The sequence below is a fragment of the Oncorhynchus tshawytscha genome, linkage group LG05 (genome assembly GCF_018296145.1).
Source record: "Oncorhynchus tshawytscha isolate Ot180627B linkage group LG05, Otsh_v2.0, whole genome shotgun sequence".
Classification (NCBI taxonomy): domain Eukaryota; kingdom Metazoa; phylum Chordata; class Actinopteri; order Salmoniformes; family Salmonidae; genus Oncorhynchus; species Oncorhynchus tshawytscha.
Window position 1 is genome coordinate 32,499,749 of NC_056433.1, and position 13,399 is coordinate 32,513,147.

Consider the following 13,399-nt stretch of genomic DNA (forward strand, 5'->3'; position numbering starts at 1 on the left):
GTGATTGTTTATGTAGTTAGTGGTTGTGTTCGTGTTAGAGTTTTGTTGTATGTTCCTTTGAGTAAATTCAGTTGGATTACTCCATACCTGTGTCCTGCGCCTGACTCCACTTTCACTCTGCACCCAATCGCTGACAGCCTAAATATGTTTGGACTAAACATTTGCTTAACAATTCACATAATATGTTGCATGGACTCACTGTGTGCAAAAATGGTGATTTTTTAATGACTACCTCATCTCTGTACACCACACATACAATTATCTGTAAGGTCCCTCAGTTGAGCAGTAAATTTCAAACACAGATTCAACCACAAAGACCAGGGAGGTTTACCAATGTTTCCCAAAGGCCACCTATTGGTGGATAAAAAAAGAAGAAACAAAAGCAGACATTGGATATCCCTTTGAGCATGGTGGTTATTAATTACATATTGGATGGTGTATCAATACACCCAGTCACTACAAAGATACAAGCGTCCTTCCTAACTCAGTTGCTGGAGAGGAAGGAAACCACTCAGGGATTTCACCATGAGGCCAATGGTGACTTTAAAACAGTTACAGAGTATAATGGCTGTGATAGGAGAAAACTGAGGATGGATCAACAACATTGTGGTTACTCCACAATACTAACCTAAATGACAGAGTGAAAAGAAGGAAGCCTGAGTAAAAATATTCCAAAAACATGCATCATGATAGCAATAGGTGTCACGTTCTGACCATAGTTCTTAGTAGTGTGTTTTCCTTGTTTTAGTGTTGGTCAGGACATGAGATGGGTGGGCATTCTATGTTGTGTCTAGTTTGTCTATTTCTATGTTTGGCCTGATGTGGTTCTCAATCAGAGGCAGGTGTTAGTCATGGTCTCTGATTGGGAACCATATTTAGGTAGCCTGTTTTGTGGGTGGTTGTGCCACACGGGACTGTTTCGGGTTTTCACGTTTCTTGTTTTGTAGTTGTGTTCATGTTGAGTTTCCCTATTAAAACCATGGACACTTACCACACTGCGTTTTGGTCCGCCTCTCCTTCGACGGAAGAATCCCGTTACAATAAGGCACTAAAGAAAAATGGCAAAAAATGTGTAAAAGAAAATTACTTTATGTCCAGAATGGAAAGCTTTATGTTTGTTGTAAAATAGGGCAGGTTTACACCGGTGTTCTGATTGCTAAGCTAGGTTGCTGGGTTGGATATTGAATCACTACAAGGCTGCCCGGCTAGAGCAGTATGGATGCCACTCATAATTAGCTTGTCCCCTCACCACCATGAACCACACACTGGTACTCTTTAGGGTTCTTTATGTAACAAGTGTAGGATGTGGTTCTACAAGGAATAGAAAAGGAACATATTATAGGACACAATAATATGTGTATATTACTATAAAATGCATACAGTATAAAGGCTTAATCGGATGAGCTTACTACGTAGGCAACGTAACCTAATGAAACAAGACACAGATGTGAATACAATGGTGACTTAAAATGATATGTGGTATGTAATAGGCTCCTATTACATCTAAAAGATTACGCAGTATATGAGAACATGAATACCAGCCGCAGAATACAGCTGCAGTCTATACACCGCTACACAATACAGCCCTAGTATGCTAACCATAAACCGCTAGACCTTAAACTATCAAGTGGTCCGAAAGGACACGTGACACCAGGAAGGCGCAATAACTGCGTACTGACCATGAAACAGGTGGGACAGAGCGAAAGCGCTCACTAACGTAACTTAAACCTGTTATATTTAATGAGCTGCTGCAGTTACCAGCAGGCTCTACAATTTAAACAAACTCTGCATCTTATGACCACGATAATAAAGGGGCCTAAATCTTATATCTCAATCATAAACATAACTGCAATGCACTGTGTGCATGACGCATAGAAAATAGTTAGCCTGGCTAAGTAGCTAACGTAACTTCATTTGCCAGCAATGACGATACATAGTCAATTACAACTTTAGAATAACTTTAGAATACCCCCACCCCCTCCCTGACAGCATACATGCAGTGTAATAAACATTACTTATTCTTACTTGGTTTTAGATGAACGCACAAATACAGTTAAACATGCTGAAACATGTCTTCTTATTATTTCTGTGGATAATCACAACTGTCCATTCCCTGTCTACACCAAAACTCACAGGCTGGATGCGGGACTTACAACGACAGGCTAAAGAGAATGTCTCTGATTGGATAGCATGTTAGGGGTGATTGATTGATGAGCTGTCGGACATTCTAACTAAAGGGACAAACTAGAGCATAGAGAAATACTAAATCTGAAGGTCTGGCCTTTTTCTACATTTGGGGACAAATCCAACACAACACATCACTGAGTACCACTCTTCATATTTTCAAGCATGGTGGTGGCTGCATCAGGTTATGGGTATGCTTGACATCGGCCATGACTAGGAAGTTTTTTTATGATAAAATGAAATGGAATAGAGCTAAACACAGGCAAAATCCTTGAGGAAAACCTGGTTCAGTCTGCTTTCCAACAGACACTGGGAGACAAATTCACCTTTCAGCAGGACAATAACCTAAAACACAAGGCTAAATATACACTGGAGTTGTTTATCAAGACGACATTGAATGTTCTTGGCCTAGTTACAGTTTTGACTTAAATCGGCTTAAAAAATATTGCAAGACTTGAAAATGGCTGTCTAACAATGATCAGCAACCAACTTGACAGAGCTTGATGATTTTTAGAAAGAATAATGTGCAAAAATTGTACAATCCATGTGTGCAAAGCTCTAAGAGACTTATCCAGAAAGACAGCTGTAATCACTGGCAAAGGTGATTATAATATGTATTGACTCAGTGGTGTGAATACTTATGTAACTTAGACACTTATTTATTTCATTTTCAATAAATGTGCAAAAAACTCAACAACAAAAAAAATTCACTTTGCCATTATGGGGTATTGTGTGTAGATGGTTGACAAAAAATATATACATTTTTAATTCAGGCTGTAAGACAACAAAATGTGTAATAATAAGTATGAACACTTTCTGAAGGCATTGTACATGGTCATTACCTCAAAACTGAAGAAGTGCTTGAGATTGTTCTCCATGGAACCTTCAAGAAGTGTGTCCTTACTGCACCACAGAATCAGGGTCATCATGACTGGTTTGCATTATTTACTGGGTCCATGTGTGGCTGTTCTTCCAAGGCTATTAGGGAATGGCCTTGGATAGTGATAGGGTCCATGTTGCCATGACTAGAACATGAATTCTGAGCTGGAGCGTATGGGGACTGGAGCCATGGGGAGCGCCTGGGGCAATAGAACCCATGGGCTGAAACCTTCCGCTCAGCCATTATGGGCTTATTTAGCATATGGAAAGGTTGATCTATTTTAAAATAACTCTAGAGAGCACAATACACAGTCTATATGTTTTCCATATTTGATTATGTCTGTATTTTGTATCGTTTGCAACTTCAGTTAAAGTGAACTCAAGGAGAATACAGATGAGGTAAAAGTGGATAGGTGGCTTCATTTAAATTAATTAGCTTTAAAGTACATTTATGCAAAGATTGACCCCAATGTGTTGGGCACAATGGGTTAAAAAAACAACCTACGTTCATAGTAAGCTAGTGCCTCCCTGTGGTTCTAAAGTAGCTTTACAGGTGGTTGTAAAGAGGCCGATCAAATACAACCAAAAGTCAACATAATGACTGATGTCTATGAACGAAAGATGAAAGTGACCCTAACGCTAATATTAGCTCATTGAACTTACCTACATTAAGCACCTTGACCGGGACTGCCCCCCTCCAAGTTGAATATCTTTTCATTAGGTCCATACAAACAGGACATATAACATACAAACATGATATATAATTTGAGGACGCTTTGAGTCATTCCATCACATTTTTGACTGGTCAACAAAGTGGTTGCTTCTGGGTAAAAAAAATCCATGTCCCAGGTTTATGTTCCACTAGATAAAATCAGGATATGCCTTCTGTGTACATGACTGCTGTAGCCTACCCACTTCGCATAGGGCATCAAGAATGTATCAGAAATGTAACACATTTATAAAAAGCCAGGGACATTTCAGGGCATATGATGAAAAATGTTTGGTCCCTCTTATGGCCATCAACCTACAGTAGCTAGCTAGAACACTGGGAAGAACATAACACCTCTCTCTGCACCAGATATTTGTGGAGTGAGTGATAGCTAATAGCTGTGTTCCCATATGATGAGGGAACCTCCAAGAAACAAGGGGGAGGGGGGTCCGGTGTCAAATGTTAAAGGAGTAGGTAAAGGTCACTCATCCCAGTGACTAGCACAAACAGATGACTGGAGACAGCTGTTGAATACTACTGTATTTCAAACCATAGAACAATGCAGTGAAGGAGTGAATTCATGTGCTATTTTTGTGCTATCTCAGTGGCCTCAAATTTTTAAGAGATGCTGGTTCAGGAATTATTTAATATGCCACAGGGCACATATTTGCTCTCCCACTAGATGGCAACATAACTATAACTGACGGCTAATTCTTCTCATGTCAAGGCAACTGGTGATATACCTTGCCTTGATATTTTGGGTCAATTGAACTCAACAAATAGCATATGTTCTCAGTTTGAGCTTTTGTAATTTTGTCTGGATTAGGGTTGTGAGTTTGTAGCCATAAACAAGTACTAAGGTGTTTCTTTTCTGCACAGGACTCTGTAAACAATATTGACATACAGAAAGGATATGTTGGGGTCAACCTAGCTTCTCATGTCTCCACTCCAATAAATTCCTTTTTGTTTTGTTATGTTGTTGCTTGTAATTTTGATGTTATTACTAGGATTGCCTTTTTTGTTCCCTTTTGAACTGTCTGAGTGGAGTGTGAACAATTTCTGCATCTGTCAGTTCACTAATAGTGTCCCAACGGGAAGAACATTAGGGAATGCTTTCCGGGTCTCACTGAAAATGTTCTTGCTATATTTTATTACTGTAGGGACTTTTTTTTTCATGTTATATGTATTTTTGTTTTGTCTTGACAATTCATCTATATATCAATATCCGTTACATTCTTTGATACAACATTCACACATATCAGTTTTATTTCAAAACAAGCATTGTAACTGTGTGAATGTTCACTTCCTCAGGTCCGTAAAGTCTAGACAACTGATTGCTGATTGGGACAGGTGTGAATGTTCTGGGAGGCAACAAGAAGGACATGCCTTGCTCATATTGATATCAAATTGAACTATCAATATTGGTGCCCACCACCTATTACCATGTTATTATGCCGGTTTTATTCAGAGCCATATAGCCTACAAAACATATTGACTGATACAGCTAATTCTGTCATTATAGCTTTGCTAAGGACATCATCCAGTGGTCTTATGTTGAATTACATGTTGTATTGCTTTTGCCAAAGGAGGTACTGTACGCAAGAAAGAAGCATATGAACTCAGCAAGCATATGAACTTTTTCAGGACCCTGTCTTTCAAAGATAATTCGTAAAAATCCAAATAATTTCACAGATCTTCATTGTAAAGGGTTTAAACACTGTTTCCCATGCTTGTTCAATGAAGCATAAACAATTAATGAACATGCACCTGTGGAACGGTCGTTAAGACACTAACAGCTTACATACGGTAGGCAATTAAGGTCACAGTTATGAAAACGTAGGGAACTAAAGAGGCCTTTCTACTGACTGTGAAAAACACTAAAAGAAAGATGCCCAGGGTCCCTGCTCATCTGCGTGAACGTGCCTTAGACATGCTGGAAGGAGGCATGAGGACGGCAGATGTGGCCAGGGCAATAAATTGCAATGTGCATACTTTGAGATGCCTAAGACAGTGGTACAGGGAGACCGGACAGACAGCTAATTGTCCTTGCAGTGGCAGACCACGTCTATCAACGCTTGCACAGGATCGGTACATCCGAACATCACACCTGCGGGACAGGTACAGGATTGCAACAATAACTGCCCGAGTTACACCAGGAACGCAAAATCCATCCATCAGTGCTCAGACTGTCCGCAAAAGGATGAGACAGGCTGGACTGAGGGCTTGTAGGTCTGTTGTAAGGCAGGTCCTCACCAGACATCACCAGCAACAATGTCGCCTATGGGCACAAACCCACCGTCGCTGGACCAGACAGGATTGGCAAAAAGTGCCAGTTTTATCGAGTCGCGGTTTTGTCTCACCTGGGGTGATGGTCGGATTCGCGTTTATCGTCGAAGGAATGAGCATTACACCGTGGCCTGTACTCTGGAGCGGGATCGATTTGGAGGTGGAGGGTCCGTCATGGTCTGGGGCGGTGTGTCACAGCATCATCGGACTGAGCTTGTTGTCATTGCAGGCAATCTCAACGTTGTGCGTTACAGGGAAGACATCGTCCTCCCTCATGTGGTACCCTTCCTGCAGGCTCATCCTGACATGACCCTCCAGCATGACAATGCCACCAGCCATACTGCTCGTTCTGTGCGTGATTTCCTGCAAAACAGGAATGTCAGTGTTCTGCCATGGCCAGTGAAGAGCCCGGATCTCAATCCCATTGAGCACGTCTGGGATCTGTTGGATCGGAGGGTGAGGGCGAGGGAAACTTGCAGGTGCCTTGGAAGAGTGGGGTAACATCTCACAGCAAGAACTGACATATCTGGTGCAGTCCATGAGGAGATGCACTGCAGTACTTAATGCAACTGGTGGCCACACCAAATACTGACTGTTACTTTTGATTTTGACCCCCCCCCCCCTTAGTTCAGGGACACATTATTCAATTTCTGTTAGTCACAGGTCTGTGGAACTTGTTTAGCTTATGTCTCAGTTGTTGAATCTTATGTTCATACAAATATTTACACGTTAAGTTTGCCGAAAATAAACGCAGTTGACAGTGAGAGGACATTTCTATTTTGCTGAGTTTAGCTTGCTTTGTAGATCAAGTCCTGAAGTTGAGAGCCAGTAATGCCTTTTTACAATAATAGTGACAGGAAGGGTAAACCGGTATCACAATGCTTTGCTTACATCAATGTTAAACGATATTGATATCATATCAATCAAACTATCGATAGGCAATTGAAGCCCACCACTAATATTTTAACATTCATATTTATTATGTCAACATTTTTCCTTGTACTCCTTTCGATATTTCAAGACTTTGTAAATGATCAATGTGGCCTTTTGATATAATTAGCAGAATTTGAGGGTCTCTGCCTTTTGAGTAGACTACTCAAAGGCTATTACAAGAGCTATATACTGTTCCCCGAAGGAGGGAATGAGGTATAACTTAGCATGGGAGTCAACGACCAATCCTATTCACGCACAATGAGATAATGGATGCCGAGTCCACCCTCTGAAGCCACATCCTTCCTGCCTATAATTTCTTGGCTTGCATCCATTTCCTCAATTCAGTACCGATCTTCAGCTAAACCCCCACTGCAGCCCACGTCCATAGACCCCATGGTCCCAAGAACAATATTTACCTTCCAAGTCTGAAATGGCAGAACTCGTACAAGGAACAGCAAGTCCAAAACCACAGAACACATGTAGTGACTTGGTAAAGCGCACACGCACACAGCATAGCATCAACCAGAGTCGATGAACTACGGCAGCCCGAGGCTCAAACTCACAGGGAACCTGCAGTAACCTAAAAACTATGTACACGAGCGCTGTCATAGCAGCCCAAGTCTCAAACCTACAGGCAAACTGTGGTAACCCGGACAAAATGCTGCCAAAGTCCATAGACCCCACAGTTCCAAGAACAATACTTACTTTGCGAGCCTGAAAAGTCAGAACTCGTTCAAGGTTGCTATGGAAACTCACAGGCAGCAGAGTTCAGGGAGGTGGGGCAGACAGACACTCAGCTAACGGAATAAGTTATTTCTGATTTCAGGGTGTTAAAATGAGCACAGGACGGTAATGATCTTTCGTAACAGGACACGAAAGGTATTGGGTTATTTATATAACTGTTGCGGGATCGAGACAGTGCTGGGAAAAAAATGACAAGATGGGACACATCACATCACTCCAGTGCGTCAACCTCTATTCCGAAGCCATATTTAACGTAAATATCACAATAGCCACTTGTATTACACATTAATGCTACAAATTATTCAACAATGCAACCAACTTGTAAGACATACTACACTCCTGAATAATGCAACCAAACAATTCACAAGCATGTGCAGACTGGGTTTATTTTCGTGTCCGTACACATTACATTAGCAGACAATACACACAATACACTAACTAACAACATGCTTCATGATCAATATATGAATATAGAAGTTCAGCAACCTTATTATACAGTGTCATTAATTGCATAATATAGCTACAATACACAGGTAGGAAACGTTAGCTAACCAACTAATCAAAATAATTTCTGCGTCCTCACAATAACAACGCGACGTGCTAGCTGTTAGCTGAATGCAGACAATTTGCTGAACCATAGTTAGATAGCTCTTACGCCAGCATCTTGAAGTTACATTAGAACAAACCACGTTTCATTTTATCAGTATCATGGAAGGATTATATTTAGTAAAAGCTCAATTGCGACTGAAAACATTGATAATTCCCTGCTGCTTGCTTGCATAACCTTAGCTTTTTATTTTTCTAAAGTATGGGTATCAACGTGGGTCGCGACCTGTCAGAGTAACTTGATAATTATTTCATGAATTACTGGAATTGATTTGGCCAAGTGCAACTGCGCTCTCTGTTCGGTGCGCTCTCTGTTTAGCAGCAGATGTCCATGTGCTTCGTGGTTTACCGGATATTTTTCTGCAGTTTTCTTGAAGATCACTCTGCCACACACATTGACTTGTCATTTCAACTCACCATCACTCACTGCTGTCATCAAATGGATTCATGCTAGCCACAAGTTCTGTCTGAACTCAGTTGTCATGAAACGCAAATACAGCGATGAGTTTCTCTTCTCTTTCATACAAACTTTGAGAAAAAACGAGGAGCGCCCACAATGTGTTTTGTGCGGGGAAGTGCTTAGTAATGAGTCCTTCAAAACGAACAAATTAATAAAACGACACATCCTGGCCAAACATCCACAGGATGATGGTAAACCCAGGGAGTTCTTTCAGAACAGGGCTTCAGGAAACAGTGCTTCGACAGTGGAAAAGTAAGTCAGCTAGCAGGGCATTGTTGTCATTTTATGACGGGTGATGATGAGCAGAAATAAGGGCGTACTAACTCTCATAGTAGTAGATGTGAATTTCTCTTTCAAACAATCCCTTGGCCTTATACACAGATAATAGCTAACATTAGCCAAAGAAAACTACCTAGCTTAGTGCAACCCTTAGAAACAGCACAGATGAAGATTTTTTATTTTAAGATCAGGCCTACTGTACACCTTACTGTAGAAATTACTGTTGAAAACGAGTCTAGGTTGGAACTGTTGCTGTTAAAATACAAGTAACAACAACAACAAGTAATCATTTTTATTCTGAACTGGAACAAAATCATTTAAGCAAGATGCTTTTTGAGGCAAACACACTCACACAGTTCTGGGTTGCTCATCCACAGCAGGAAGTGGTCTCCTGGCTGACTGAGGAAGCAGTAGATGTTCTGATCCAGTTTGGCACCACATACCTATGCGAGTCAGGGTTCTCAACTCTGACATAGTTTTAAAACAAGTACAGAAACAGTGTCAATGCTGAGTATGACCTATGTGTTGTACTGTCAGAAACTGAGCCCAGAATAGACATGCTTGGTGAAAACTTTAACCAGCCACACACCTCTCATTAGGACTGTGTGTGTGTGTGTGTGTGTGTGTGTGTGTGTGTGTGTGTGTGTGTGTGTGTGTGTGTGTGTGTGTGTGTGTGTGTGTGTGTGTGTGTGTGTGTGTGTGTGTGTGTGTGTGTGTGTGTGTGTGTGTGTGTGTGTGTGTGTGTGCTGTGTGTGTTCTGGTCTACATCTGTGTGATGTGATCAATCAGTTTATTCCAGTTCCGAATGAAGAAATATGTATTGTAATTCAACAGCAGCAGTTCCAACCTAGACTTTCTTTCAACAATCATTTATACAGTAAGATGTACAGTAGGCCTGATCATTTTTAATCTGTACTGTTACTTAGGGTTGCACTATGAAAAAGCTTGTGTGTGTGTTCTGTTATTCATCTGTGTGATGTGATCAATCAGTTTATTCCAGTTCGGAATGAAAATGATTTATTGTATTTTAAGAGCAACAGTTCCAACCTAGACAGATATGTAAGAGTGTTTTTAAACGGGGAAAAATAAACATTAATATATATTTATTTTAATTGTTTTTTGTTTTTTTGTCTATATTGCATTTGTTTAAGGCATAAGGTTAATGAAATGTACTGATATTTACATATAGTTGCATATTTTCCTAAGCTTGGGGCCCAGGAAAACACAGAATTTCTCATTTGGGTCCCAGGCTGAAAAGTTTAAGATCCCCTGCTCTAGATGATAGCTCCCTCTGAGCAGCCAAGAAAAAAAACACAGTTGAGATTCCTTTTCTTCACGGAACTGCTACAATTTCAAAATTGTTGACAGGCTGTTAAAAAATATTCTGGTAAAATCTCAATAAAACAGAAGGAATACAAGGAAAATATCTCTGCTATTAAATGTTTTACTGTTGAGCATTTGGCTCAATGAGACAATTCTGTTTACACTGCAATGCTTGGAGGGAGGTGACTCTGCAGGAAGGCACTCTAGAATGTCTTGAGATTCCCTCCAGTGTAAAAATGGGTGGGGGGGGGGGTCACGACACTACAATATCGATTAGGCCTATAAGTTTAGTATAGCTGCTTTTTCATAACATTTTAGTTTAAGTAGGTTTAACGTGATGATATTATAAAAACATAAAGGGCATATTTTTCTCTAGAGACCATATAATAAAAACATTGCAACTCACCATGTCACTGAATCAATGGGAGCCCTGAGCTTGTTTCCCGGCAACAAGACAGTCCCATCTAGGGGTGATGGGAGACAGTGACATGTTCCTTATGTCCAGTCTACTCCGTAATTTCATTTTTGTTGCCGTCATTGGGGAAAACCCTGCTTCGCAGAGATAGGATGTTGGCAATGGAAGCAATGTTTTCAGTGCTTTTGTGGCTATCTCAGGATATTCAGCCTTGATTTTAATCCAGGTCGGCAGAGATTAAGTAATCTCAAATATACTTTTAAGGCCACCGTCATTTACAACATCAAGGAGTTGATATTCTTCCTGCACAGACATGGACGATTCACCTGGGATATACACAAATGGGTCGCGGATCCATTCCTTCGCACTTCGTGGGTCTTTGGTGGTTGGGAAGTAACGCTCGAACTCTGTTGACAACGGAGCTAGGTGATCGTGCACCAGCTGGGAGAAAGACGGCCCGGTATCTCCCAAAATCCCTGCTAATGTTTGGAACATGTCAAATATGCCCCTGTCCACTCGCCGTCCCCACAGTTCCAGTTTGGCTTTGAATGCAGCCACTTTATCTGCCAACTTAAAGACAGCTGTCATTCTCCCCTGAAGTGACAGATTGAGTTCATTGAGCAGGTTGAATATGTCGCAAAGGTAAGCGAGTTTTGCGACCCATTCCTTGTCATTGAAATGTGCTGCCAGTGGTGACTTTTCTTCTGAAAGAAATCTCTGCAGCGGCTCTCTTAACTCAAACGCTCTGGCAAGCGATCTAGCCATCTGACTTCTGTGTATAAGAGAAGGCGTTTGAGCTCTGAGTCCATTTCTTCACAGGATGTGGACAATGGAGACTTTTTACTGGGAGGAGGATGTGAGCAAGAGATCCAAATCTCCCTCAAGAGGCATTGCTGTACATTATCGTACATGACCACCAAGCCTATGCTCAATACTTGCTCAGTCACTACACTGATGAAGCGCTTTTGTTGTTGTCGATCATCGGCCACGATTTAGTGATGGCTGTCAGGAATGACAGACGGGGAATACTGGGTCTCATACTGCAAGAAGCACATCGACTACCTAGTCTGCAGTCATATATGAACCGAGGCGGATGTTTTCACATGAAGGATGGTAAGACCCCACTACATCTGGCCTGTGAGCTCCTGCGCTCCAAAGCATTCATTCTGTTATTGGGCAATGGAGCCTCGCCACTGGCAGAAGATCACAACGGTGTGACACCACTGGATGTACTTTTGGGACAGCTGTGGGACTCCAAAGTGAACATTGGGGCCAAAAATCTGTGTCTTGACAACCTGTTAATGTTTATACCCAAGATTTGTTTGTTGGTCCAAAGTCCTTGGTGAGCGCAAATTAAAATATCTTGTTGGACAGAAGCCAGCTCCATTGTTTGTCATCGCTATGCAAAAATATCTGAGGCAGCTTCCCCCAGAGCAGTTCCCTGACAGCCTGGATGAGCTTCCCATACCCTCCTCCTTGAAACCACTACCCTGCCAACTGCTTGGACAGCTTAACGTGCTTTAAACGTGTTTTAAATCTGTCTACATTATTTATTTATTGACCCATATGAATGTTTTAGCATGACTGATCAAGATATCTGTGTGATGAGCCTGTAGGTCCTATGTATGATTTTATAAATGCAAACCCCTGTATGAAATGAATGGGTGCTAATTATGATAATATCTGTGATTCAAGTTTCAAATAAAATGGAAGATATATTTGGTAAATCATTTTATTTTTCTTAAAAACTTTTTATAGAAGTTGTATGCAACTGTCTCAGATTGGAGACTAAATACAGGATAACAACATTGTCATCACAGTGCTGAATTTTACGCTTTTGTAGCCTACAGAAAATGTATGATTTGTTATCTGTTTAAAATGATTACCTCAATATGTATAATATCTTAATAGGAATTTTGATCTCGGAACTTTTAAACATATTTCAAATGGTAATAACAATTCCATTATGCTTCTCCAGTGATGGCTTTCCTCATTATCAAGAGAAAAGAAAACTTGATAAATGAATAAATTGAAACTCGCATCATTGTTTCTTCTCTTCTGGCTTATTCCTTCCTTACAAATGATAAAAGCCTGGTGTTTAGCCCACTGATAAGTAGATTGGGAAGAGGGGTTGGGTAACTTAAAGAAGTCTCAAGGTATTGCTTGCATGACGTAGCATACCTCATGATAAGTTGTAGACCACACTACATACCAAGAGAGTTCTCATCTATATTATTCGTAGACATCTATTTACCACAACAATCCGATGCTGGCACTAAGACCCCACTCAACGAGCTGTATAAAGCCATAAGTAAACAAGGAAATGCTCATCCAGAAGCGACGCTCCTATTGGCAGGGGACTTTAATGCAGGCAAACTTAAATCCATTTCACCTCATTTCTACCAGCATGTCACATGTGCAACCAGAGGAAAAAAACTCTAGACCACCTTTACTCCACACACAGAGATGAACACAAAGCTCTCCCTCGCCCTCCATAGGGCAAATCTGACCATAATTCTGTCCTCTTGATACCTGCTTACAAGCAAAAACAAAAGCAGGAAGTACCAGTGACTGGCTCAAT

The 13,399-nt window shown here is 41.0% G+C and overlaps 1 pseudogene; it reads left to right on the forward strand.

The window, feature by feature from the left end:
- Positions 1-11,610: 11,610 nt before the first annotated feature.
- Positions 11,611-12,719, forward strand: LOC112251759 (annotated as a pseudogene).
- Positions 12,720-13,399: the final 680 nt, after the last annotated feature.